Below are 24284 nucleotides of genomic sequence, written 5' to 3' on the forward strand. Positions count from 1 at the left end.
CATAGATATAGTAGTGGTTTAATAACTGTATATCACCATAGATATAGTAGTGGTTTAATAACTGTATATCACCATAGATATAGTAGTGGTTTAATAACTGTATATCACCATAGATATAGTAGTGGTTTAATAACTGTATATCACCATAGATATAGTAGTGGTTTAATAAGTATATATAGATATAGTAGGTTTAATAACTGTATATCACCATAGATATAGTAGTGGTTTATAACTGTATATCACCATAGATATAGGTTTAATAACTGTATATCACCATAGATATAGTAGTGGTTTAATAACTGTATATCACCATAGATATAGTAGTGGTTTAATAACTGTATATCACCATAGATATAGTAGTGGTTTAATAACTGTATATCACCCTGTATATCAGATATAGTAGTGGTTTAATAACTGTATATCACCATAGATATAGTAGTGGTTTAATAACTGTATATCACCATAGATATAGTAGTGGTTTAATAACTGTATATCACCATAGATATAGTAGTGTTTTAATAACTGTATATCACCATAGATATAGTAGTGTTTTAATAACTGTATATCACCATAGATATAGTAGTGGTTTAATAACTGTATATCACCATAGATATAGTAGTGGTTTAATAACTGTATATCACCATAGATATAGTAGTGGTTTAATAACTGTATATCACCATAGATATAGTAGTGGTTTAATAACTGTATATCACCATAGATATAGTAGTGGTTTAATAACTGTATATCACCATAGATATAGTAGTGGTTTTAATAACTGTTTAATAATATCACCATAGATATAGTAGTGGTTTAATAACTGTATATCACCATAGATATAGTAGTGGTTTAATAACTGTATATCACCATAGATATAGTAGTGTGTATATCACCATTATAGTAGTGGTTTAATAACTGTATATCACCATAGATATAGTAGTGTTTTAATAACTGTATATCACCATAGATATAGTAGTGGTTTAATAACTGTATATCACCATAGATATAGTAGTGGTTTAATAACTGTATATCACCATAGATATAGTAGTGGTTTAATAACTGTATATCACCATAGATATAGTAGTGGTTTAATAACTGTATATCACCATAGATATAGTAGTGGTTTAATAACTGTATATCACCATAGATATAGTAGTGGTTTAATAACTGTATATCACCATAGATATAGTAGTGTTTTAATAACTGTATATCACCATAGATATAGTAGTGGTTTTAATAACTGTATATCACCATAGATATAGTAGTGGTTTTAATAACTGTATATCACCATAGATATAGTAGTGGTTTAATAACTGTATATCACCATAGATATAGTAGTGGTTTAATAACTGTATATCACCATAGATATAGTAGTGGTTTAATAACTGTATATCACCATAGATATAGTAGTGGTTTAATAACTGTATATCACCATAGATATAGTAGTGGTTTAATAACTGTATATCACCATAGATATAGTAGTGGTTTAATAACTGTATATCACCATAGATATATAGTTTAATAAGTGATATAGTTTAATAACTGTATATCACCATAGATATAGTAGTGGTTTAATAACTGTTTAAGTGGTTTAATAACTGTATATCACCATAGATATAGTAGTGGTTTAATAACTGTATATCACCATAGATATAGTAGTGGTTTAATAACTGTATATCACCATAGATATAGTAGTGGTTTAATAACTGTATATCACCATAGATATAGTAGTGGTTTAATAACTGTATATCACCATAGATATAGTAGTGGTCACCATAGATATAGTAGTTTTAATAACTGTATATCACCATAGATATAGTAGTGGTTTAATAACTGTATATCACCATAGATATAGTAGTGGTTTAATAACTGTATATCACCATAGATATAGTAGTGGTTTAATAACTGTATATCACCATAGATATAGTAGTGGTTTTAATAACTGTATATCACCATAGATATAGTAGTGGTTTAATAACTGTATATCACCATAGATATAGTAGTGGTTTAATAACTGTATATCACCATAGATATAGTAGTGGTTTAATAACTGTATATCACCATAGATATAGTAGTGGTTTAATAACTGTATATCACCATAGATATAGTAGTGGTTTAATAACTGTATATCACCATAGTAGATATAGTAGTGTAGTTTTAATAACTGTATATCACCATAGATATAGTAGTGGTTTAATAACTGTATATCACCATAGATATAGTAGTGGTTTAATAACTGTATATCACCATAGATATAGTAGTGGTTTAATAACTGTATATCACCATAGATATAGTAGTGGTTTAATAACTGTATATCACCATAGATATAGTAGTGGTTTAATAACTGTATATCACCATAGATATAGTAGTAGTGGTTTTAATATCACTGTTTAATAATATCACCATAGATATAGTAGTGGTTTAATAACTGTATATCACCATAGATATAGTAGTGGTTTAATAACTGTATATCACCATAGATATAGTAGTGGTTTAATAACTGTATATCACCATAGATATAGTAGTGTTTTAATAACTGTATATCACCATAGATATAGTAGTGGTTTAATAACTGTATATCACCATAGATATAGTAGTGGTTTAATAACTGTATATCACCATAGATATAGTAGTGGTTTAATAACTGTATATCACCATAGATATAGTAGTGGTTTAATAACTGTATATCACCATAGATATAGTAGTGGTTTAATAACTGTATATCACCATAGTAGTGGTTTATAGTATATCACCATAGTGGTTTAATAACTGTATATCACCATAGATATAGTAGTGGTTTAATAACTGTATATCACCATAGATATAGTAGTGGTTTAATAACTGTATATCACCATAGATATAGTAGTGGTTTAATAACTGTATATCACCATAGATATAGTAGTGGTTTAATAACTGTATATCACCATAGATATAGTAGTGGTTTAATACACTGTATATCACCATAGATATAGTAGTGGTTTAATAATATCACCATAGATATAGTAGTGTTTTAATAACTGTATATCACCATAGATATAGTAGTGGTTTAATAACTGTATATCACCATAGATATAGTAGTGGTTTTAACTGTATATCACCATAGATATAGTAGTGGTTTAATAACTGTATATCACCATAGATATAGTAGTGGTTTAATAACTGTATATCACCATAGATATAGTAGTGGTTTAATAACTGTATATCACCATAGATATAGTAGTGGTTTAATAACTGTATATCACCATAGATATAGTAGTGGTTTAATAACTGTATATCACCATAGATATAGTAGTGGTTTAATAACTGTATATCACCATAGATATAGTAGTGGTTTAATAACTGTATATCACCATAGATATAGTAGTGGTTTAATAACTGTATATCACCATAGATATAGTAGTGGTTTAATAACTGTTTAATAATATCACCATAGATATAGTAGTGGTTTAATAACTGTATATCACCATAGATATAGTAGTGGTTTAATAACTGTATATCACCATAGATATAGTAGTGGTTTAATAACTGTATATCACCATAGATATAGTAGTGGTTTAATAACTGTATATCACCATAGATATAGTAGTGGTTTTAATAACTGTATACTGTATCACTTTCATCACCATAGATATAGTAGTGGTTTAATAACTGTATATCACCATAGATATAGTAGTGGTTTAATAACTGTATATCACCATAGATATAGTAGTGGTTTAATAACTGTATATCACCATAGATATAGTAGTGTTTTAATAACTGTTTAATATATCACCATAGATATAGTAGTGGTTTTAATAAGTATATCACCATAGATATAGTAGTGGTTTAATAACTGTATATCACCATAGATATAGTAGTGGTTTAATAACTGTATATCACCATAGATATAGTAGTGGTTTAATAGATATAGTAGTGGTTTAATAACTGTATATCACCATAGATATAGTAGTGGTTTAATAACTGTATATCACCATAGATATAGTAGTGGTTTAATAACTGTATATCACCATAGATATAGTAGTGGTTTAATAACTGTATATCACCATAGATATAGTAGTGGTTTAATAACTGTATATCACCATAGATATAGTAGTGGTTTAATAACTGTATATCACCATAGATATAGTAGGTTTAATAACTGTATATCACCATAGATATAGTAGTGGTTTAATAACTGTATATCACCATAGATATAGTAGTGGTTTTAATAACTGTATATCACCATAGATATAGTAGTGGTTTAATAACTGTATATCACCATAGATATAGTAGTGGTTTAATAACTGTATATCACCATAGATATAGTAGTGTTTAATAACTGTTTAATAACTGTATATCACCATAGATATAGTAGTGGTTTAATAACTGTATATCACCATAGATATAGTAGTGGTTTAATAACTGTATATCACCATAGATATAGTAGTGGTTTAATAACTGTATATCACCATAGATATATAGATATAGTAGTGGTTTAATAACTGTATATCACCATAGATATAGTAGTGGTTTAATAAATAACTGTTTAATAATATCACCATAGATATAGTAGTGGTTTAATAACTGTATATCACCATAAGATATAGATATAGTGGTTTAATAACTGTATATCACCATAGATATAGTAGTGGTTTAATAACTGTATATCACCATAGATATAGTAGTGGTTTAATAACTGTATATCACCATAGATATAGTAGTGGTTTAATAACTGTATATCACCATAGATATAGTAGTGGTTTAATAACTGTATATCACCATAGATATAGTAGTGGTTTAATAACTGTATATCACCATAGATATAGTAGTGGTTTAATAACTGTATATCACCATAGATATAGTAGTGGTTTAATAACTGTATATCACCATAGATATAGTAGTGGTTTAATAACTGTATATCACCATAGATATAGTAGTGGTTTAATAACTGTATATCACCATAGATATAGTAGTGGTTTAATAACTGTATATCACCATAGATATAGTAGTGGTTTAATAACTGTATATCACCATAGATATAGTAGTGGTTTAATAACTGTATATCACCATAGATATAGTAGTGGTTTTAATAACCATAGATATGTAGTGGTTTAATCACCATAGATATAGTAGTGGTTTAATAACTGTATATCACCATAGATATAGTAGTGGTTTAATAACTGTATATCACCATAGATATAGTAGTGGTTTAATAACTGTATATCACCATAGATATAGTAGTGGTTTAATAACTGTATATCACCATAGATATAGTAGTGGTTTAATAACTGTATATCACCATAGATATAGTAGTGGTTTAATAACTGTATATCACCATAGATATAGTAGTGGTTTAATAACTGTATATCACCATAGATATAGTAGTGTTTTAATAACTGTATATCACCATAGATATAGTAGTGGTTTAATAACTGTATATCACCATAGATATAGTAGTGGTTTAATAACTGTATATCACCATAGATATAGTAGTGGTTTAATAACTGTATATCACCATAGATATAGTAGTGGTTTAATAACTGTATATCACCATAGATATAGTAGTGGTTTAATAACTGTATATCACCATAGATATAGTAGTGGTTTAATAACTGTATATCACCATAGATATAGTAGTGGTTTAATAAATATCACCATAGTATATCTGTATACCATAGATATAGATATAGTAGTGGTTTAATAACTGTATATCACCATAGATATAGTAGTGGTTTAATAACTGTATATCACCATAGATATAGTAGTGTTTTTAATAACTGTATATCACCATAGATATAGTAGTGGTTTAATAACTGTATATCACCATAGATATAGTAGTGGTTTAATAACTGTATATCACCATAGATATAGTAGTGGTTTTAATATCACTGGTTTAATATATCACCATAGATATAGTAGTGGTTTAATAACTGTATATCACCATAGATATAGTAGTGGTTTAATAACTGTATATCACCATAGATATAGTAGTGGTTTAATAACTGTATATCACCATAGATATAGTAGTGGTTTAATAACTGTATATCACCATAGATATAGTAGTGGTTTAATAACTGTATATCACCATAGATATAGTAGTGGTTTAATAACTGTATATCACCATAGATATAGTAGTGGTTTAATAACTGTATATCACCATAGATATAGTAGTGGTTTAATAACTGTATATCACCATAGATATAGTAGTGGTTTAATAACTGTATATCACCATAGATATAGTAGTGGTTTAATAACTGTATATCACCATAGATATAGTAGTGGTATATCACCATTATAGTAGTGGTTTAATAACTGTATATCACCATAGATATAGTAGTGGTTTAATAACTGTATATCACCATAGATATAGTAGTGGTTTAATAACTGTATATCACCATAGATATAGTAGGTTTAATAACTGTATATCACCATAGATATAGTAGTGGTTTAATAACTGTATATCACCATAGATATAGTAGTGTTTTAATAACTGTATATCACCATAGATATAGTAGTGGTTTAATAACTGTATATCACCATAGATATAGTAGTGGTTTTAATAACATAGATATAGTAGTGTATATCACCATAGATATAGTAGTGGTTTAATAACTGTATATCACCATAGATATAGTAGTGGTTTAATAACTGTATATCACCATAGATATAGTAGTGGTTTAATAACTGTATATCACCATAGATATAGTAGTGGTTTAATAACTGTATATCACCATAGATATAGTAGTGGTTTAATAACTGTATATCACCATAGATATAGTAGTGGTTTAATAACTGTATATCACCATAGATATAGTAGTGGTTTAATAACTGTATATCACCATAGATATAGTAGTGGTTTAATAACTGTATATCACCATAGATATAGTAGTGGTTTAATAACTGTATATCACCATAGATATAGTAGTGGTTTAATAACTGTATATCACCATAGATATAGTAGTGGTTTAATAACTGTATATCACCATAGATATAGTAGTGGTTTAATAACTGTATATCACCATAGATATAGATATAGTAGTGGTTTAATAACTGTATATCACCATTAGTGTTTTAATAACTGTATATCACCATAGATATAGTAGTGGTTTAATAGATATAGTATATCACCATAGATATAGTAGTGTTTAATAACTGTATATCACCATAGATATAGTAGTGGTTTAATAACTGTATATCACCATAGATATAGTAGTGGTTTAATAACTGTATATCACCATAGATATAGTAGTGGTTTAATAACTGTATATCACCATAGATATAGTAGTGGTTTAATAACTGTATATCACCATAGATATAGTAGTGGTTTAATAACTGTATATCACCATAGATATAGTAGTGGTTTAATAACTGTATATCACCATAGATATAGTAGTGGTTTAATAACTGTATATCACCATAGATATAGTAGTGGTTTAATAACTGTATATCACCATAGATATAGTAGTGGTTTAATAACTGTATATCACCATAGATATAGTAGTGGTTTAATAACTGTATATCACCATAGATATAGTAGTGGTTTACTGTATATCACCATAGATATAGTAGTGGTTTAATAACTGTATATCACCATAGATATAGTAGTGGTTTAATAAATATCACCATAGATATAGTAGTGGTTTAATAACTGTATATCACCATAGATATAGTAGTGGTTTAATAACTGTATATCACCATAGATATAGTAGTGGTTTAATAACTGTATTTCACCATAGATATAGTAGTGGTTTAATAACTGTATATCACCATAGATATAGTAGTGGTTTAATAACTGTATATCACCATAGATATAGTAGTGGTTTAATAACTGTATATCACCATAGATATAGTAGTGGTTTAATAACTGTATATCACCATAGATATAGTAGTGGTTTAGTCAGTTTGTTGCCCTGCTAGAGCTGCCCCAGTCAGCTGTAAGTTCTGTTATTGTGAAGTGGAAATGTCTAGCAGCAACAACGGCTCAGCCACGAAGTGGTAGGCCACACAAGCTCACCGAACGGGACCGCCAAGTGCTGAAGCGTGTAAAATGCATCTGTCCTCGGTTGCAATACTCATTACCGAGTTCCAAACTGCGTCTGGAAGAAACGTCAGCACAAGAACTGTTCGTCTGGAGCTTCATGAAATGGGTTTCCATGGCCGAGCAGCCACACACAAGCCTAAGATCACCATGCGCAATGCCAAGTGTCCACTGGAGTGGTGTAAAGCCCGCCAAATTTGGACTCTGGAGCAGTGGAAATGCGTTCTCTGGAGTGATGAATCACGCTTCACCATCTGCCCGTCGTACGGACGAATTTGGGTTTGGCGGATGCCAGGAGAACGCTACCTGCCCCAATGCATAGTGCCAACTGTAAAGTTTGGTGGAGGAGGAGGAATAATGGTCTGGGGCTGTTTCTCATGGTTAGGGCTAGGCCCTTTAATTCCAGTGAAGGAAAATCTTAACGCTACAGCATACAATGACATTCTAGACAATTCTGTGCTTCCAACTTTATGGCAAAAGTTTTGGGAAGGCCCTTTCCTGTTTCGGCATGACAATGCCCCCGTGCATAAAGCGAGGTCCATACAGAAATGCTTTGTCGAAATTGGTGTGGAATAACTTGACTGGCCTGCACAGGGCCCTGTCCTCAACCCCATCCTACAGCTTTCGGATGAATTGGGACGCCAACTGCAAGCCAGGCCTAATCGCCCAACATCAGTGCCCGACCTCACTAATGCTCTTGTGGCTGAATGGAAGTAAGTCCCTGCAGCAATGTTCCAACATCTAGTGGAAAGCTTTCCCAGAAGAGTGGAGGCTGTTATAGCAGCAAAGGGGGGACAAACTCCACATTAATGCCCATGATTTTGGAATGAGATGTTCGATGAGCAGGTGTCCACATACTTTGATCATGTAGTGTAAATACATACATAAATACACAAGACTAACATGACAGAGACAAGTGTATGAATTAGTGTATGTTAATTCCTTACCTACACATAATGTAGACAGAGTGACATAGAAAGAGGCACGTTAATTACCTACCTACATACAGTATGGCATGACTGAAGAAGAACAAATAGTAGTAACAGAAATACTTGTGTACTGAGTTAATCATTGTCAGAGCAAATCCCTGTCATCTTTTGTTCATGGGCAATAAACTATCTTCCATCCTATTCCAATTTAGATATGGCTGGTCAAATATGTAACTTATTAAGTGGAAATGTTCACTATACAATGTACTCTATGGCCTTGACTTCCTTTAAGTTATCAAACTAAACATGGTTAACAATAGTTGTGACTTCCTGTCATTGTAAACTACATTATATTCTGACTTCTACTGGAAGGAACATAGGTGAGCAGGAAGTGGATGTGGGTCAACTCCCTGACTGACACTTCCTGTTAAGGTATCCATAGTAACTATGTTGTAGGGTTAGTGTTGAGGCTATGGTTAGGCTTGAACTGGGATGTGTACATGAATCTATGGTTAGGGTTGAACCGGGAAGCATCGTTACCCATCGCTCCACAAAAGCCTCGGCTCTTGCAGAGCAAGGGGAACTACTACTTCAAGGTCTCAGAGCAAGTGACGTAACCGATTGAAACGCTATTTAGCGCGCACCGCTAACTAAGCTAGCCGTTTCACATCCGTTACACTCACCCCCCTTTTGACCTTCCTCCATTTTCCGCAGCAACCAGTCAACAGCATCAATGCAACAGTATACTTTTACGTCCGTCCCCTCGCCCATACCCGGGCGCGAACCAGGGACCCTCTGCACACGTCGACAACAGTCACCCTCGAAGCATCGTTACCCATCGCTCCACAAAAGCCGCGGCTCTTGCAGAGCAAGGGGAACTACTACTTCAAGGTCTCAGAGCAAGTGACGTAACCGATTGAAACGCTATTTAGCGCGCACCGCTAACTAAGCTAGCCGTTTCACATCCGTTACACTAGGATGTGGACATCTCATTCCAAAATCATGGGTTAGTGTTGAACTAGGATGTGGACATGAAGCTAGGGTTAGTGTTAGGGTTGAGGGTTAGGGTTGAACTAGGATGTGGACATGAAGCTAGGGTTAGTGTTAGGGTTGAGGGTTAGGGTTGAACTAGGATGTGGACATGAAGCTAGGGTTAGTGTTAGGGTTGAGGGTTACTGTTGAACTGGGATGTGGACATGAAGCTAGGGTTAGTGTTGAGGCTAGGGTTACTGTTGAACTGGGATGTGGACATGAAACTAGGGTTAGTGTTACTACTGTTACCGAAAATTGTTGCCCAACAGAAACTGTAAGTATTAATTACATTCCTACACTCCATGTTGATAATTTTACATTTACATTTAAGTCATTTAGCAGACGCTCTTATCCAGAGCGACTTACAAATTGGTGCATACACCTTATGACAACCAGTGGAACAGCCACTTGCATCTAAATCTTGTTGGGGGAGAGAGGGGGGTGAGAAGGATTACTTACCCTTACTTACCCTATCCTAGGTATTCCTTGAAGAGGTGGGGTTTCAGGTGTCTCCGGAAGGTGGTGATTGACTCCGCTGTCCTGGCGTGGGAGTTTGTTCCACCATTGGGGGCCAGAGCAGCGAACAGTTTTGACTGGGCTGAGCGGGAACTGTACTTCCTCAGTGGTAGGGAGGCGAGCAGGCCAGAGGTGGATGAACGCAGTGCCCTTGTTTGGGTGTAGGGCCTGATCAGAGCCTGGAGGTACTGAGGTGCCGTTCCCCTCACAGCTCCGTGGCGAGCACCATGGTCTTGAGCGGATGCGAGCTTCAACTGGAAGCCAGTGGAGAGAGCGGAGGAGCGGGGTGACGTGAGAACTTGGGAAGGTTGAACACCAGTTGGGCTGCGGCGTTCTGGATGAGTTGTAGGGGTTTAATGGCACAGGCAGGGAGCCCAGCCAACAGCGAGTTGCAGTAATCAAGACGGGAGATGACAAGTGCCTGGATTAGGACCCGCCGCTTCCTGTGTGAGGCAGGGTCGTACTCTGCGGATGTTGTAGAGCATGAACCTACAGGAACGGGACACCGCCTTGATGTTAGTTGATAATGACGACTCATTTCCATTACATCTACTGTTGCATGCTGGATTATTTGGTTGCTGAATCAAGGCGTTCACTGTCACATCGATGAATCAGTGGCTCCTATCACAATGGATATGTCTCTCTCAGACAGAGTACAACAGAACATTAAAGAACCAAACATCCTGACTGAGTGACGCTCAAGCAGTATCCTGTATCACATTATCTAAAAACACAGGGGTAGTGGTAGTCTACACTGTAGGTCCTAGAGTGTGATTATTTTGTTTTCTGCTGAACAGTAGAATGTTTTGTGCGTGTGTGTCCTTGACAGATAGAGAGATTCAGCCAGTCAGGCCATGTGCCGGTTGGACTGGAAGCTGATACCACGGCCCTGTACTCTCAGGCCCATCTCTATAGGATAGGGTGGGAGGAGGGCCACACTCTGCTCCATCTCAGGTCTAACTATCAAGGCCTCTGATAAGTGCTTCATCCTCTGACACGGCAAGAGTGGAGATGACCATTGTGTCCATACACACGTGGCCAGTGAAAATAGGATGTGGACATGAAGGTAGGGTTAGGATGAACTGGGATGTGGACATGAAGGTAGGGTTAGGATGAACTGGGATGTGGACATGAAGGTAGGGTTATGATGAACTGGGATGTGGACATGAAGGTAGGGTTATGATGAACTGGGATGTGGACATGAAGGTAGGGTTAGGATGAACTGGGATGTGGACATGAAGGTAGGATTATGATGAACTGGGATGTGGACATGAAGGTAGGGTTAGGATGAACTGGGATGTGGACATGAAGGTAGGGTTATGATGAACTGGGATGTGGACATGAAGGTAGGGTTAGAATGAACTGGGATGTGGACATGAAGGTAGGGTTAGGATGAACTGGGATGTGGACATGAAGGTAGGGTTATGATGAACTGGGATGTGGACATGAAGGTAGGGTTAGAATGAACTGGGATGTGGACATGAAGGTAGGGTTAGGATGAACTGGGATGTGGACATGAAGGTAGGGTTATGATGAACTGGGATGTGGACATGAAGGTAGGGTTATGATGAACTGGGATGTGGACATGAAGGTAGGGTTAGGGCTACTACTGTTACCAAAAATGATTGCCCAATAGAAACTGTGAAGTGTTGATTACTTTCCTACACTTCTTGTTGACAACGATGACTCATCTTCATCACATTCCATCCTATCTACTGTTGCATGCTGGATGAGTTGGCTCACTCAGGTGCTGAATCAAGGTAGTTCACACCACTGTCACACCTTGGATTTGATTGTTTTCGACATCCTTTGTGTTTTTATGTTCTTTCATGCATCCCTTTCACTGCTCCCGTTTGCTTTTACTTCTGTAACGTGTGTTGCGATTTTAAATGCACTTTAAATGTTTGATTTGAATCATTGACTCCTATAAAACACAATAGAGTCTTGAACTTAAACGAACCCGAGGCTGACGACTGATCTCGCTTTCAGACAGAAAGTGCAACATGGAGCATTTGTGGGAACCAAACATCCTGCCTGGGCAACACTCCAGCAATATCCTATATCACATTATCTAACAACACAGGGTTTTCAGTGCAGTAGGTTTCAATCAAGTAACATTGTGTGTGTGTGTGTGTGTGTGTGTGTCCTTGATAGATCGATAGATGCAGCCAGTGTGCCATGTGCCGGTTGGACTGGAAGCTGACACCACGGCCCTGTACTCTGTATATAGCGTCTCCAGTGCTAGGATAGGATAGGTTGGGAGGAAGAGGACTACACTCTGCTCCAATTAGGGCCTAACGTTTAAGACCTCTGACTCTGAGAAGTGCTTCATACTTTGGTACAGCAAGAGGGGTGATGACCATTGTGTCCATACACACACTAGCACTCACACACAGACTCATGTGGCCTGTGAAAATGGGACCTCTCCCCATCCCTCGTAACGGACAGGACGGCTTTAACTTTAATCTGGTATGGCCCTGTTGGTGTGTGCGAGTGTAAAACATATTTTCTCAGAGGCTATTGATTCACTTCACATAACCTTTTTCATGTGACCTTTAGATAGCAATCCTAAGGACTCTACATTCAAAACAACAACTTGTTTTCCAAATTAGGTAGTGTTCACCCTACCTGTTCTTACTCACGTTTAGGACCCTTTCTATGTACATGGCTTTGAGTTAGCTTTAGGCACATGGCTTTGAGTTAGCTTTAGGCACATGGCTTTGAGCTAGCTTTAGGCACATGGCTTTGAGTTAGCTTTAGGCACATGGCTTTGAGCTAGCTTTAGGCACATGGCTTTAGGTTAGCTTTAGGCACATGGCTTTGAGCTAGCTTTAGGCACATGGCTTTGAGCTAGCTTTAGGCACATGGCTTTCCCACTCCCCATCCTCCCTCCAACTGGGAGAACATGAACGTGCCGCCCCTCCCCCTTGACAGATGTGAACAGCTGGCTGAGACTTGCTCTGGATGTGTGTGTGCGAGTTCCTCCAGAGGTCCAGACAAGGGGTTCCTTGAAGTCAGGAAGTGTTCCTCTAAGCATGGCTCCAGAGTGAGAAACCCTTCCAAGTCAAACATTGGGCCCCTGTCAAAACACACACACACTCTATTGCCATCAACTCGCCTCCCTAGAAAGACTGCACACTACACTGACCATTCTCTGTCCTGTGGCTACTGTCAATGCTCCACAAAAATAAACATCAGTTCTGATTGGTGTAATCCAGGTTGTTTATATCAGTCAGATAGTGAGTAATGTATTGGATGTATTGGGACAAACATGAAATGTGTTTTTAATTAACCCTTGTAACATGAAACAAAAATTGCTCCATACAAACATGAAATGTGTTAATTCATTTTTAATTATTCATCAGTTTAAAGGAAAGGTTCACTTGAACTTTGACCTAATGTTGTTTTGGTATCTGAGTTAAGAGTTAACATCAACCAGATAAAACTGGAAGTTAATAGGAAAAATATAGGCTCCATACCATAACAACAAATTTGATCATATTTTTGTGATATTCCTACGGGAAATTGCCTATTATTCTCACATCTTGGAAAATATATGTAATGTTGTACTTCTTGTTGACGAAATGTGTGCTAATGTTGGGTTTTTGGATGCAAATGAGCCATTGAACAGTGTTGTTGAGCTAATCATCGCAATCCCTTCTCAAGGTTCGGTGTTGAAACTTGTATTCTTTTTGAGCTAGCGCCCAATAGACTCCCATTCACTCCTTGAAGGAGAGCGCGTCCCATTGACGTAACATGGGCAACGTTTCCCATCTCCTCAAAAGTATATCTGCCGTTGCGAATGTCAGACTCCACTCTGTGTGGGACATCGATCTGCAGGTTGAACATGGTGAGATTGTAGACTCCTAAATTGATAGCTGCAAACTCACCTAAACAAACTGCACTAACTAGCTACTTTACATGCTGATATTGTCTTTGGTATTATTGTGTGTCGCTACGTTTGCTAGCTAACTAGCCAGCCAGCCAATAGAGAGAGCACTGCATTATGGATTTTGTGGTGGCTACCAATCTTATTATAATGCCAAAATGAAACATTTGTTTACCAAAAATATTGATCTCACATATTAGTGTTATTTAACACTGTAAATTAAAAAAATGAGTGGTTTTGGGTGGATTTTCCCTTTAAGCTAGATATCTCTTCTTTTTTTGGTTGAGAGAATGCCAAGAGTGTGCAAATCTGTCATCAAGGAAAAGGGTGGCTACTTTGAAGAATCTAATATAACATATTTTGTTTAACACGTTTTTGGTTACTACATGATTCCATGTGTTATTTCATGTTTAGATGTATTCACTTTATTATTCTACAATGTAGAAAATAGTAAAAATAAAGACAATCCCTTGAATTAGTAGGTGTGTCCAAACGTTTGACTGGTACTGTGTGTGTGTGTGTGTGTGAGATATATACACACGATGGCTTCTGAAAGTATTCAGACCCCTTGACCTTAACCACATGTGTTAGGTTACAGCCTTATTCTAAAATGGATTAAATAGTTGTTTCCCCCCTCATCATTCTACACACAATACCCTATAATGACAAAGCAAAAACTTTTTTTTTTGCTAGTTTATTTAACATTTAAAACAGAAATATCAAATTTACAAAAGTATTCAGACCCTTAACTCAGTACTTTGTTGAAGCACTTTCAGCAGCAATTACAGCCTTGAGTCTTATTGGGTATGACGCTACAAGCTTGGCACACCTCTATTTGGGTAGTTTCTCCCATTCTTCTCTGCAGATCCTCTCCAAGCTCTGTCAGGTTGGATGGAGAGCGTTGCTGCATAGCTATTATCAGGTCTCTCCAGAGATGTTTCATCTGGTCCAAGTCCAGGCTCTGGCTAGGCCACTCAAGGACATTCAGAGACTTGTCCCGAAGCCACTCCTGAGTTGTCTTGGCTGTATGCTTAGGGTCATTGTCCTGTTAGAAGGTGAACCTTCGCCCCAGTCTGAGGTCCTGAGCGCTCTGGAGCAGGTTTTCATCAAGGATCTCTCTGTACTTTTCTCCGTTCATCTTTCCCTCGATCCCTGCCCTTGAAAAACATCCCCACAACATGATGCTGCCACCACTATGCTTCACCGTAGGGATGGTGCCAGGTTTCCTCCAGACGTGACGTTTGGAATTCAGGCCAAAGAGTTCATTCTTGGTTTCATCAGACCAGGTCATTTTTGCTCTGACATGCACGGTAAACTGTGGGATCTTATAGAGACAGGTGTAAATTGAATCAATTGAATTTACCACAGGTGTACTCCAATCATATACACTGCTCAAAAAAATAAAGGGAACAGTTAAACAACACAATGTAACTCCAAGTCAATCACACTTCTGTGAAATCAAACTGCCCACTTATGAAGCAACACTGATTGACAATACATTTCACATGCAGTTGTGCAAATGGAATAGACAACAGGTGGAAAGTATAGGCAATTAGCAAGACACCCCCCAATAAAGGAGTGGTTCCACAGGTGGCAACCACAGACCACTTCTCAGTTCCTATGCTTCCTGGCTGATGTTTTGGTCACTTTTGAATGCTGGCGGTGCTTTCACTCTAGTGGTAGCATGAGACGGAGTCTACAACCCACACAAGTGGCTCAGGTAGTGCAACTCATCCAGGATGGCACATCAATGCGAGCTGTGGCAAGAAGGTTTGCTGTGTCTGTCAGCGTAGTGTCCAGAGCATGGAGGCGCTACCAGGAGACAGGCCAGTACATCAGGAGACGTGGAGGAGGCCGTAGGAGGGCAACAACCCAGCAGCAGGACCGCTACCTCCGCCTTTGTGCAAGGAGGAGCAGGAGGAGCACTGCCAGAGCCCTACAAAATTACCTCCAGCAGGCCACAAATGTGCATGTGTCTGCTCAAATGGTCAGAAACAGACTCTATGAGGGTGGTATGAGGGCCCGACGTCCACAGGTGGGGGTTGTGCTTACAGCCCAACACCGTGCAGGACGTTTGGCATTTGCCAGAGAACACCAAGATTGGCAAATTCGCCACTGGCGCCCTGTGCTCTTCACAGATGAAAGCAGGTTCACACTGAGCATGTGACAGACGTGACAGAGTCTGGAGACGCCGTGGAGAACATTCTGCTGCCTGCAACATCCTCCAGCATGACCGGTTTGGCGGTGGGTCAGTCATGGTGTGGGGTGGCATTTCTTTGGGGGGCCGCACAGCCCTCCATGTGCTCGCCAGAGGTAGCCTGACTGCCATTAGGTACCGAGATGAGATCCTCAGACCCCTTGTGAGACCATATGCTGGTGCGGTTGGCCCTGGGTTCCTCCTAATGCAAGACGATGCTAGACCTCATGTACTGGAGTGTGTCAGCAGTTCCTGCAAGAGGAAGGCATTGATGCTATGGACTGGCCTGCCCGTTCCCCAGACCTGAATCCAATTGAGCACATCTGGGACATCATGTCTCGCTCCATCCACTGTCTGTTGCACCACAGACTGTCCAGGAGTTGGCGGATGCTTTAGTCCAGGTCTGGGAGGAGATCCCTCAGGAGACCATCCGCCACCTCATCAGGAGCATGCCCAGGCGTTGTAGGGAGGTCATACAGGCACGTGGAGGCCACACACACTACTGAGCATCATTTTGACTTGTTTTAAGGACATTACATCAAAGTTGGATCAGCCTGTAGTGTGGTTATCCACTTTAATTTTGAGTGTGACTCCAAATCCAGACCTCCATGGGTTGATAAATTTGATTTCCATTGATCATTTTTGTGTGATTTTGTTCTCAGCACATTCAACTATGTAAAGAAAAAAGTATTTAAGAATATTTCATTCATTCAGATCTAGGATGTGTTCCCTTTATTTTTTTGAGCAGTGTATTTCTTTATTTCATTTTCAATAGAATTGCAAAAATGTCTAAACCTGTTTTTGCTTTGTCATTATGGGGTATTGTGTGTAGATTGATGAGAACAAAATAATGTGATCAATTTTAGAATGAGGCTGTAAAGTAACAAAATGTGGAAAAAGTCAAGGGGTCTGAATACATTCGGGAAAGCACTGTATATATGATGTACAAAGGCTTGGCACAACAGAAAAAACACAAACGCCCATAGATGTAGCTAGCAATATGCTCTCTTGGGTAAATACCTGAAATTAGCTCCAGTAGACTCATATTTTTGAGTGTGAACTGTATTACTGTAGTGTATTATACGGACTGGAATTATGCATATCGTTCAAACCATGATAAAGCAGAAGAGAACATGTGATTCTGGTGCAGCACATGCGGCCTACAAAGTTACAAGTATAGGCTAGCAAATTGGATTTAAATGTTGAAATATAATAGGGCCTATAATAATAGTAAACTGACGTGTCCATTCCTTTCATAATATTTCCCTAATGTTATTAGCCTATCCCCTCTTTCTCGCTCAAATGTTGCTTCATTCCTTTCTCGCTTTCAACAGTTAAATGAAATACGTTTTGTTGTCCTCATCTTCATCATTCCTATGACATCCCTGTATAATGTAGAACATGAATTAGATTCAGAAGGTTTTCACTTCTCTTCACGAAGATTGAATGGTTATGGGTCTGAATAAATAACTGATATATCCTACCGCCATCACGCGTTCGCTCTTCTATTGGCTGCTTCATTTAACATTCAACGAAAAAAGAGCTTGCGTCCCCCTTCGAATAGTCTATTGGTATAAATGCAAAATATATCCAGAATGCTGTTCTAGTCTACATCACGGTGGCACCTAAATCAGTGGTTCCCAAACCTTTTCACTCAGGTCCCATTGGGGGAACATCCCGCCCACCGTACGCACGCTGCGTCTATTTCAAACTGTTCACACCTTGTTGGCGGACAGAACATTTAGCAGATTAAAGGTAGTTCTTTTTTTTTTTACAATTATATACATTTTGACATGTCTAATGTTTATTCATGTGATATTTGAGTGGCTCAAACATTACAACAACATCTATGGGCTAAAAATCCTAGCTAAATAAATAAATCAGTGGCCTAAACTGTTCTATTTGAGAAGGCTGCTGCTCCCTACTAGCTTTTGCCCAATGAGGTGACGGGCCTTTGCCTGGTGCCCCAATCCACCCGATGTGCCTCAAAAATAAACATCAGTTCTGATTGGCGTATTCCATGTTGTTTAAACAGGTTAGATAGAAAGACATGAATTAATTGACCTGAGACACCTGACCTTAAATGGACCTCTTGTTGATGAGAGTTTGTGTCTGTGGAATAACATAAAATGTGTTTTTGGTTGAGGTTGACCTGTCAAGAAGTGTTCTTCGCATCACTGTTTCTCTGTCAGAGAGAAACCCTTCCAAGTCATACTCCCTCTGTCAAAATACCCCACTAACACACACACACTCATTCACTCAGACGGAAGAAGGAAACAGAAGAAATAAAAAAGGCATTCATCTGACCTATCTAGTCTACTAGTAAGATAAGAACACACCTCAGTTCAGCTGGGAAAGGCTGCTCGGAAGGTTTGAGTGAGATCGCCTCACTGTGGACAAGAACTGCCATTACACCATCATGCACAAAGCACAATTACCTGTAGATCTGAAATCAAATGGAAATCATCACGTTTCTTTATAAGAAATTGAATATGAATACTGCAGCCTATATATCTCAATGGTTTCCTTACTGTAGTGTATTGTAGTCTTGAAGATCCAGTGAATGACAACACGATACAGAGCTCCCCAACATCGAATGAGGGAGTGGAATACTGGCGCTTTGGTTGATACCTCTTCTAGGGCCCTGTGTTTTGGGCAATCATTTATCTTGTATCTAAAACCTTTTCCACAAATGATAATTACACCAAAAATCGAAGCAATTGACGTAGGATGGCCCTGAACTATATGACATGAAAGTAAAAGAGGACAGTTTGATGAAAAAGCTTTAAATAAAAGGTTCAAATCCAGGCATGTCACATAATTGCACAAAACACTCAGACCTACTCATAACATTAACTTTGTCATATGAAAAAAATACAGTACATTGATTGTATCCTACACACATACATTGAGTATACACAACATTAAGAGCACATGCTCTATCTATGACAGACTGACCAGGTGCATCAAGGTGAAAGCTGTGATCTCTTGTTGATGTCACTTGTTAAATGCACTTCAATCAGTGTAGATGAAGGGGAGGAGACAGATTAAAGAAGGACTTTTAAGCCTTCAGACAATAGAGACATAGATTGTGTGTGTGTGTGTGTGTGTGTGTGTGTGTGTGTGTGTGTGTGTGTGTGTGTGTGTGTGTGTGTGTGTGTGTGTGTGTGTGTGCCATTCAGAGTGTGAATGGGCAAGACAAAATATTTAAGTGCCTTTGAACGGGGTATGGTAGTAAGTGCCAGGTGCACCGGTTTGAGTGTGTCAAGAACTGCAACGCTGCTGGGTTTTTCACGCTCAACAGTTTCCCATATGTATCAAGAATGGTCCACCATCCACAGGACATCCAGCCAACTTGACACAGCTGTGGGAAGCATTGGAGTCAACAAGGGCCAGAATCCCTGTAGAATGCATTCAACACCATATAGAGTCCATGCCCCGACCAATTGAAACTGTTCTGAGGGCAACAGGAGACGCAACCCAATGTTAGGAAGGTGGTCCTAATGTTTTGTACACTCAGTGTATACATGAATCTCTAGAATGACATCACCATAGATATCTAACACCGTACCGCCATGAGGCGTACATGAATACAGAGAAGAACTACTGTCCCTCTGGTCCGTCATCTTAAAAACAACAAACATGGAAGAAAATGTGCAAAAAAGTCGATTCAAACAGACATTTTGTTCAGCTACGCTAGGAAAGCAGCACAACATCCAAATAGAAGCATTTGAAATTTCACGTACTGCTACATAACTTAATGTATTATTAATACTTAGGGGCAAACTTAACGTCCATTTAAATATAATGTTCACGTGGTCATTATCGACGTCAATGAGCGACTTTGGGATACATTTCATTCGATTGGCCCTTTCCGGCTATGCACCTTTAAAAGGCAACATTTCCGCGTTGGCAGAGACCGCATTCACGGTAAATGCTGCCTATGTGGCTCAATCGGGAATTACCTTTAAATGTCAAGTGCGCTATAACGAGGATCATCCACGCTTCTGGATTGAATCCAGGCCTAAGTGAGACTAAGTGAAAACTTGACCTAAATGGAAGTTAGGATTTGCCCCTTAATGAATTGTTATACAATCATCAGTAATAACAGAGTGGATAGTAATAGTATAGTAATAACTACTGTAAGCAGCATCTCTGGTGCAGTTACTGGGCGAGTTATGGTATAATACATGGACAGGTACTGTGTGTCAGTTTTAGCTTGGGGTCAATTCCATTTCAACTCAAGTCAGTTTAGGACGGAGCCTTTTGCTCAAATGTACACAGATTCCTAGAACCACCACAGAAAGAAACCGTGGCAATTCTAACAGAAGGCCTCTGTCAAAATAGACCATTAACACACACATACAGTGTCTTCAGAAAGAATTCACGCCCCTTGATTTTTTCCCACATTTGGTTGTGACAGCCTCAATTCAAATTGATTTTGTGTCACTGATCTACACACAATACCCCATAATGTCAAAGTGGATTATTTATTTATTTTTAATAAGAAATTAAAATCTGAAATGTCTTGAGTCAATAAGTATTCAACCCCTTTGTTATGGCAAGCCTAAATAAGTTCATGAGTAAAATGTGCTTAACAAGTCACATAATAAGTTGCATGGACTCACTCTGTGTTCAATAATAGTGTTTAACATGATTTTTGAATAACTACCCCTCTCTGTACCCCACACATACAGATAATTGTGGGGTCCCTCAGTCGGGCAGTGAATTTCAAACACAGATTCAACCACAAAGACCAGGGAGGTTTTTCAATGTCTAGCAAAGAAGGGCACCTATTTGTAGATGGGTAAAAAAAGAAGAAGAAAAAGAAGCAGACTTTGAATATCCCTTTGAGCATGGTGAAGTTATTAATTACACTTTGGATGGGGTATTAATACACCCAGTCGATACAAAGATACAGGTGTCCTTCCTAACTCAGTTGCCGGAGAAGAAGGAAACTGCTCAGGGATTTCACCATGACGCCAATGGTGATTTTAAAACAGTTACAGATTTTAATGGCTGTGATAGGAGAAAACTGAGGATGGATCAACAACACTGTAGTTACTCCACAATACTAACCTAAATGACAGAGTGAAAAGAAGGCAGCCTGTACAGAATAAAACTAAATCCCGTTTGCAACAAGGCACTAAAGTAATACTACAAAAAATGTGTAAAAGCAATGCAATGTTTTTTGGGGCAAATCCATTACCGAGTACCACTCTACATATTATAATTGTTAAGGACTGGGGGAGTTTTTCTGGATAGAAAAGAAACAACAGTCAAAATCCTAGAGGAAAACCTGGTTCAGTCTGCCTTCCACCAAATACTGGGAGATGAATTCACCTTTCAGCAGGACAATAACCTAAAACACAAGGCCAAATATACACTGGAGTTCCTTACCAAGAAGACAGTGAATGTTCCTGAGTGGCCGAGTTACAGTTTTGACATACATCTACTTGAAAATCTATGGTAAGACCTAAAAAAGGTTGTCTGGCAATGACCAACCACCACTTTGACAGAGCTTGAAGAATTTTGAAAAGAATAAAAGGCAAATGTGGCACAATCCAGGTGTGTAAAGATCTTAGAGACTCACCGGGAAAGACTCACAGCTGTAATCACTGCCAAAGGTGTTTTTACAAAGTATTGATTCAAGTCATGTAAATTAGATATTTCATTTTCAATAGATTTGCAAACATTTCTAAAAACATGTTTTCACTTTGTCATTATGGGGTATTGTGTGTAGATGGGTGTCAAAAAAATAAAAATATTTTTAATTCAGACTGTAACACAGCAAAATGTGGAATAAGTCAAGCAGTATGAATACTTACTGAAGGCGCTGTATATGGCCTCAACTTCCCCCAAAATACACCAGACATAATAAATAACACTTTTAGTAATTGACACATATTACATTAACAAGTTTGTTTAGATCGACTAACAGTATGAGGCAGAATTAGTCTATTTTCCACACCTAAGCAGTGCTTCAGGTCCAGTAGTTGTTGTTATGAAAGCTGTGCTAATGTACATAACAGGAGGGAGGAGTTGGCGTCAATATGAAGTGAAATTCCCCAGTGCCAAGTAGATATGAAATGGAGTTGAACGAAACCTGGTAATAATGGAAGTAGAGTTGGAGTAAGTAGCTAGTTTCCATTTAGGATTCTTCATCGGTGCCACTGGGGAGCGTTCCTGTGAGAGGTGGAACAGGAGAGAGACAGAAATATAAAGAGAGAGAGAGAGAGAGAGGGGGAATATTTCTGGGTGCCATGCACAATATGTGCAGCACATTTTTTGCAGAGGGATTATAAAACAAAACATCAAAGATGGAAGGTGCAAACACACACACACCTCCTCTCCCTCACCTCCTCTCCCCTCACCTCCTCTCCCCTCACCTCCTCCTGCTCCTCTTCAGTGTCGTCGTCGCTGACTACAGGTTTGGCTCGGGTGCGTCCCAGACGTCTCCTACCCTTCCCCGGTCACTACTCTTCTCTCTCCGTCCCAGACGGATCTTCACCTTCACTGAGCGGGCTAGAGGATGGACACACACACACACACACACACATATCATACACATGCACACACACACACACACACACACACACACACACACACACACACACACACACACACACACACACACACACACACACACACACACACACACACACACACACACACACACACACACACATTCACATCACACACACACACACACACACACATTCATATCATACACAGGACACCACAGGATCAACACAACACAGTTTATTGCAAGATCACAGAGGTGGCTGGTTTAATCGTTCTTTCTCTGTCTTTCATTCATTCTTTATTTTTCTCAATATATATTTTTTTCCTTCTTCCTTCCTGTGCTTCTTCATTCCTTACTTCCTTTCTTCAGTGATGACTCACACTCTGACTCGGAGCCTTCGTCCAGGTCCTCCTCCTCTTCCTCACTGTCCTCTCCCTCGCTGTCCTCCTCCTTCTCGATCTTCTGTCTCAGACTGGTGAACACCGACTGGAGCACGATGGAGTCCTCGTAGATCTGGGAACGAGGCAGCAACCAGACGATAGACCGATGTAGCTATTTTAGGCTCATACACAGACGCAGTTGTGCCAACAATGGTATTGTTATTTGGTCCACTGCTTATTGTTATTCAGCCTTAACCTGCTTCAAAACATTCAAATAAAAAAGTTGATCAAAAAAAGGACTGGTCCCTTGATACATTTTTACACAGTAACAAGAGGGCTTACAGGAAGAGCAGTTACAACTCCTGTAATCAGCATCTCTAATGAAGTTACTGGACGATGTGAGTTAAAGTCGATAAACACACAAAGTCATTTACTTATTTAATGTACTGTTACATCTATTGTCATCGATGTGCTTGTGTTGTTGTGTACTCATTCCAGTGTAAGGTGTGTGTGTGTCTCACCAGTGATCCCTCCAGGTTGAAGGTCTGTGCGTTCTGAAAGAGTAGCATCACATCTCTCTCCAGGTCTCCGAGACTCCGGTATCTGTGGCTACGGATCCTCTCCTACAGGAGGGGCAGACAGGAGAGCGGGAGAGAGAGAGATTAGAGGGGGGATGAGAATGAGAGTGTGTGTGTTAATTTACCTTGATTTTCCTGAAGTCGACAGGCTTGCGGATGAGCTCGTAGTACTCTGGCAGCTCTTTGCGCGAAGGCAGCTGGATGAAGACCTCACTCAGCTGAC

At 38.4% G+C, this 24284-nt stretch overlaps 1 pseudogene; it reads right to left on the minus strand.

Moving 5' to 3' along the window:
- Positions 1 to 11338: 11338 nt before the first annotated feature.
- LOC127931932 (transcription activator BRG1-like) overlaps positions 11339 to 24284 on the minus strand; it is a 37273-nt pseudogene continuing 24327 nt past the window's right edge.

The sequence above is a fragment of the Oncorhynchus keta genome, chromosome 10, assembly GCF_023373465.1.
Source record: "Oncorhynchus keta strain PuntledgeMale-10-30-2019 chromosome 10, Oket_V2, whole genome shotgun sequence".
Lineage (NCBI taxonomy): Eukaryota > Metazoa > Chordata > Actinopteri > Salmoniformes > Salmonidae > Oncorhynchus > Oncorhynchus keta.